Raw genomic sequence first — 6,905 nt, 5'->3', positions numbered from 1 at the left:
CTGCGAGATGAGGTGGGCAGATTAGAGGCGCGCGCTTACTGCTTTTCTGATTGTGTTGCGCGCGCTGAAAACTGCAAGCGATGAAAAGTCCTAAAGATACTCGTGCGCTACGATATAGAAATGTATAAACATAACTATACTGCACGACAAACGTTTTGCTAGGGTTTAGGGTGGCCAGTACACACACATCGCCAAAACCGTTTGTTCTTCCGGGCCATTTTTCATCGCTCCATCAAGAGTACTTGTGCGTACGCACGCATGATTTGTTCCGTATTTCTTAGCGTCTTAAATTAACTGTCCAACACCCCCAGCTCCCCTGTATTCATAGTCTACGGCAGAAAATATATGTTTCGTTGAAATGTCTTTCCGCCCACAATTTCGCCTGGTGGTTTTTCTCTCCTTTTCCTATCTCCTCTATAGTATTATTTGAAGAATGCAGGCCAAATATTAGCCTTTATGCTTTTCTATAAAAAAATTTCTCTCTTTTCGATTCTTGGATGACCTAACCAACCAAGAAGGCGCTAATAATACGGTCCTGTCTTGGAGCGCCACGGGTCGTATACGCGTCACATCGGGCGGGAAGAGGGGGGGTGGACATTCGACTTCCCTGCTTTGACAAAGAACTCTGCGCAAGCTGAGGTGGTTCTGAATATTGGTGTGCAGAATTTTTTTCGGGGGGGGGGGGGTGTATTATACGTTAGGGGCTTATCTTTTGTGCTGTACGCCATGGTTGATTGATTGATTTATTGATTGATTGATACGTTGAGTTTAACGTCCCAAAACCGCCATATGATTATAAGAGACACCGCACTGGAGGGCTCCGCAGATTTTGACCACCTGGGGTCCTTTAACGTGCACCCAAATGTGAGCACATGGGCCTACATTTCCGCCTCCATCAGAAATGCAGCCGCCGCAGCCGGGATTCGATTTCGCGACCTGCGGGATGATTGTCATCGCGAAAAACACTTGTGGGGGTAGGGGGGTCGTGGCACACCAGGCACAGGCCCGGCACATGTGGTTCTAAAGCACTAGAGCAGCGCACTGCGTACCCGCTTGCTCGATGACACAACTGCCGTTTTTCGTTGCAGCGAGGCTATTTTCCGTACATTGGTAAAATTGTCCGTGCACGTAATTAGGGCTAGCTGATTGTTTACGATCGTAAAAAATACGAAGAAACAGCGCAAAACCAGTGGACAAACAAGACGAGAAAAACGAGTGCCGACTCCCAGGGCCCTTTTCTCCCCAAAAACGCGCAATCCATAATGCTGACGTCGCAAGGAACAGAGCACAACAACGTGCGCCTCCACCCTACCCTCGTTTTTTGCCTTGCACGGTGTCTGAAGAGATGCGAGAAACCGTGGTTGTACCTTATCTGCATGCTCTACTCTCAGTACCCGAACATTTCACTATCCATACAATCTGAAGAAGATTTCGTCAGTGAGCTAATTTGAATTTTCTTTAGGTTTCCCGAGATTCGCAAGGTCACGGGCCCGAACCAAGCAAAAAAGACATAGCATGTGCTATTATGAAGAAGGATAAGGTTCTCCAGAGCATAGTGAACGCTATATGTCGTGTACCGTTATGTTGCCGTAAGTAGCACACGTGCCATTTGAGCAGGTTCCAAACTTCCGGATTATGTGAGGACGTGTAAAGTGTAATATATATATATATATATATAAGGGAGGCAACCTAGATCGTTTATGTTCTCACTACGGATGCACTGCGGAAACTGAGAACAGGAACTATCGTTTTCAGACACTGAGAACGAGGTACGAGCGCGGACATGATGAAAAACTGCCGTGTGTGTAAGCACCTTTTTAGTCTTTTTTATTGACAGATGAAATATATTCGTTCGCGTGCTACAACTTTGAGTTTCGGGTATGTCAGCACCATGAATTGTGTTTCTGAAAATATAAATTGGTAGAAAGTCCGTGCTAGCTTCCCTTCATTTTTGTCTCTTGCTTTCTCGCTGTTTTTTTATTATTTCTGATTGCGGTAAACAAATGGCATGGATGCAAAAAAAAACTTTTTAACATCAAGTCTACAACTGTTTTACAGTTTCTTATGTGTTTCGAAATCATCCAGTCCTGCTCGGTAACTTTGGATGAAGCGGTGGTGTATGGCAAAAGCTTATAGCATGCGGTTACCATATATAGCATGCGGTTACCAGTTGCCTGAAGGTCAGCAATGGCTGTTAAGATGGTGTGCTTGACCAGTGCTTTAGGAGATTAGTGCAGTTGAGCACGTTGTCACAGGTTTGATTTCCTGCGTCAGCACCCGCATTTCACCAAGGATAAAATGCTACGTATTGAACCATATCACTCCATAAGTTCGTCAAAGAAAAATACGGTATACAGTCATCACAATCCATTTGCCAAAGGGAAACAATGAAAAGATTTGGATTGTGATATTGTTCTCTGAAAACTGCAATGCTGTTCATTTCCCCATCATAGGTTTAGTAACAGTATGTATTCGATTGCAATGCGTGTGAAGACTTTCCACTGAATCCAAGAAAATATCATGGTTTCAGCACTTGATCGTAACGCGAGTGCTGACTTCAGCTAGCAAAATCAGAAAGAACAAAAAACTCATATGATATTCGAGTAAATGCGGTAAAGGAAGAGAAAATCAAGGTAAAAGTATCAATTTTAAATTTCGTTCCAAAATATCCGCACCAATGCCATGTATTTTAGTGAAGTTTTCGTGCTTTATTGACATTTTCGTGACAAAATTTTCTGAAACTTAGCATGTTAAGTCTATGGCCCTATCAGACGATCATGCTTTCTATTTTTTCCTGATAGGGGGAATGTAGGACCTTGCAAATGACGTGAAAATTCATGAGGTCACTGCTGTTAGTCCAGGAAATTCAAGGTGACGTCGAATTGGCATTCAGTTTCGCAGAAATACCGGGGTCGGCATTGGTGGTGTTCAAGCAGCGTCCTCCGTGAGCGAATAAACCGGGAAAGAATATTATAAAAAATAATACGATTTTTTTGTTCGCGCGATAAGCTGACCCTGGCCTTCAGCGCGGAAAGCAGGTTTTCCACTAAAGAGCCACACCAGTGCTTGACACTGCTTCTAGAAGGCTAGAAAAAAAAACTGCAAATTCCATGTAGTAAAAGGAGTTCAAGAGCTGTAGTAAGGAGTTCAAAAGCATGTATCAAAAGATGCTCGAAAGCTGCCCGCCCCTTACAGAGCGTGCAGTTGCGCAGATGCGTGCGGCGCCAGGGGCGCATAATGCCTACTTGGCAAATTTGCGGAAGGACCAATTATTGCGTTGCAGTATGCATTGTCAAATATTTTGAATAAATGAATGTTATACGCGCAAGCTTTTCTTCTTTGAGGCACGCGGTTGAAGGCTATTCGCACAGGGCCCAATTACGCTTTTGCGGCCATCTTTGTGAAGGGAAAGTTCAAGCTTTCTGCCCTTTTTTTTTTGCTAGTTTTCTCGCTTACAAAACGTCTTCTTGCGGCAAGAGGGGCGCTTTTAGAATTGCAAAAGGTAAATTTCCTAAAACAATATGAAAAAAATTGTAGTTTCTTATTCTATTTTTGATGCCGGTTAAAGGATTGTACGCGAGTACTTAATATGGTGCCAGTTGCGGTCACGTTGCTGCTACGGGCCTTTTTATGCTGTCTGAACTGACCTACAAATGTTCCGCCAGCGCGCATTGTTCCATTATTGGGATTCATTGTAATCTGTGGTGAAATTTACCTTACATCCTTTTTTTCATATTTTGTTCCTTGGTGTTAGTGCATGCCTTAAACTCCATGAGAACCGCATTAGCTGTTCCCAAAAAAAAACACTTATTTTCGTTTGCTACATCTTATAACTTTTTCGGCACTTCTTCACCTTTTATTTAGTGGAGGCTGTTAATTTTTCTTTTCTTGTGGCAGAACACAGAAATGAAGTAGCCAGTTGGTACAAACCTCATCGTTTCCATGGCAATTAAAACTGAAACGAACTGTACTTGAGTGCTGTTCAACTTGTGACATTGTTGCCTGTAATAATCTGTTTTCCACTGTTGCTATTGTTTCAACTACCTTTATTTTTCCTTTAGGGGCAAAGCTTTTTGAATATGGTCTAGGGCGATCCCTGGTCCCTTCGGCGTCCCATATAGCATCTCCCTTATCGTACAGTAGATGGTGCTGTTCCCGACAGACAGACAGACAGACAGACAGACAGACACACACAGAGAGACAGACAGACACACACAGAGACACACAAACAGACACACAGACAGACAGACACACACACACAACCATACAGACAGACAGACAGACAGACACACACACAGACACACACACAGGCACACAAACAGACAGGCACAGGCAGACAGACACACTCACACAGAGACACACAGACAGACAGAAAGACAGACACACACACAGACACACAGACAGACAGACACACACACAGACAGACAGACAGACAGACACAGACACACACACAGACACACAGACACACAGACAGAGAGACAGACACACACACAGAAACACAGACAGACATACAAACAGACAGACAGACAGACACAAAGACAGACACAGACAGACACACACACACAGACACACAGACAGACAGAAAGACAGACACACAGACAGACACACAGACAGACACACACACACACACACAGACACACACACACACACACACAGACACAGGCAGACAGACAGACAGACACACACAGACACAGAGACAGACAGACAGACAGACACACACAGACAGACAGACAGTCACACACAGAGACTCACAGACAGACACAGACAGACACAGACAGACAGACACACACACACACAGACAGACACACACGCACAGATACACAGACAGAAAGGCAGACAGACACACACAGACAGACAGACACACAGACAGACAGACACACACACAGACACACATAGAAACAAAAAGACAGACAGACACACACACAGACACACAGACAGACAGACAGACAGACACACACACAGACACACAGAGAAACAAAAAGACAGACAGACAGACAGACAAACACACAGACACACAGAGAAACAAAAACACAGACAGACAGACACAGAGACACAGAGACAGACAGACAGAAAGACAGACAGAGAGACAAACACACACACAGACACACAGACAGACAGAAAGACAGACAGACACAGACAGACAGACAGACAGACACAGACAGACACACAGACACACAGACAGACAGACACACACACACACAGACAGACAGAAAGACAGACAGACACAGACAGACAGACACAGACACACATACACAGAGACAGACAGACAGACAGACAGACACACACACACACAGATACACAGACAGACAGAAAGACAGAAAGACACAGACAGATAGACACACACACACAGAGACAGACAGACAGACAGACAGACAAACAGACCGACAGACACACACACACACACACAGACAGGCACACAAACACAGACATACAGACAGACATTCATGTCATTTCATTTCATTTCACTTTATTTTCAATTCCTAAATGATAGCTCAAAAAACTGTTTGGACCCATAGCCAAAGGCTAGAATAGGGTCCAATGATGCGATACAAAATGTCAGAGTATCCAAATGATAGCACAAGGCAACAATAGCACATGTAGCAAAACAATAGAACAAAGCATTGAACCAGGATACAAGGTGCTAAACATTGCGTATATAGTAAAGAAGGTTAGGCATTGTACAGACATTTATATTCCGATACTCGAACTTGGGTAAGATAACAGAAACATGTAATTTTTATACACAAACAAAAAAAAGGCAATGAGTAATACCAACTACGCAGTAAACTTTCACTGGACGTAGTGGTACTTATATACAAGGATTGAACCAGTTTGTTACTATTAAGATGGTTACAGAGACACAATAAGGATTGCAAGGAAGTGCATGCGTTCATTCCGTATCATGTAATGCTGTTCTGTTCACGCTGGCTTTACCGCAGCGCTTTTGCAATGCAGTGAAGCTTGATGATATTTCAGTATTTGTCCTTTTGTTTGCCTGAAACGGACGTGCCAAGATGCATATTTGGCCTGAGCAGTCGCAAATGCTTATATTTGTTTGATGCACAAGTGGCCTGGGCAAGCGTTCATTTCGTATCATGTAGTGCTCTTCTGCTCATGCTGGCTTTACCGCAGTGCTTTTTTGATGCAGTGAAGCTTGATCATATTTTAGTATTTGTCGTTTTGTTTGCCTGAAACGGACGTGCCAAGATGCATATTTGGCCTGAGCAGTCGCAAATGCTTATATTTGTTTGATGCAAAAGTGGCCTGTGCATGCGTTCATTTCGTATCATGTAATGCTTTTCTGCTCACGGTGGCTTTACCGGCAGCAGTATTCCTCGTAGGGCGGGATGAGGAGGAAAGAATGGACGAATGAACAGGACGGTTATACCTTATGATATTATTAATGACAATGGCTGTTCTCTGTTGACGCAAACTGTCCATTGGTAAAATTTGTAGTTTACTAAACAGGGGTGCGCTGGGATGATCGTGGCTTGAGTGCGTTAATATTCTTAGTGAGCGCTTCTGAAGTTTTCGTAAAGGCTCCAGGTATGTAGTGTCGGTCCAACCCCATGAATCAATGCAGTAGGACAGATTACAGTGGATGAGAGAAAAGTACAAGATCCGTAATATTGCAAGGTCGAAATAATTTCTCGCTTGCAACAATGCATGACAGCCCGAAGATAACCTCGAGCACACTGATTTTATATTGGGTTGCCAGTGGAAATGGTTGTCGATAACTACACCTAGGTATTTAAATGAATTGATGCGTTCGAGTGCATAATTATTTATCTTTATTTGAATGCTGTCTAGATTTATTGGCATATGTCGGGAATGAATTCTCATGTACTTTGTTTTTTTTCGCGTTGAGGGGTAAGTTTATTTGCCTTGAACCAATGTGATATACT

The 6,905-nt window shown here is 43.4% G+C and overlaps 1 protein-coding gene across 1 annotated transcript in view; it reads left to right on the top strand.

Annotated features, from left to right (window-relative positions):
• Positions 1-6,905, top strand: part of LOC119174263 (prestin) — a 269,359-nt gene that overhangs the window by 5,416 nt on the left and 257,038 nt on the right. The window lies entirely within an intron of this gene.

This window comes from Rhipicephalus microplus, unplaced genomic scaffold (assembly GCF_043290135.1).
Source record: "Rhipicephalus microplus isolate Deutch F79 unplaced genomic scaffold, USDA_Rmic scaffold_15, whole genome shotgun sequence".
In the NCBI taxonomy this organism is placed as follows: domain Eukaryota; kingdom Metazoa; phylum Arthropoda; class Arachnida; order Ixodida; family Ixodidae; genus Rhipicephalus; species Rhipicephalus microplus.
This window is presented reverse-complemented; position numbering and strand designations above follow the sequence as displayed.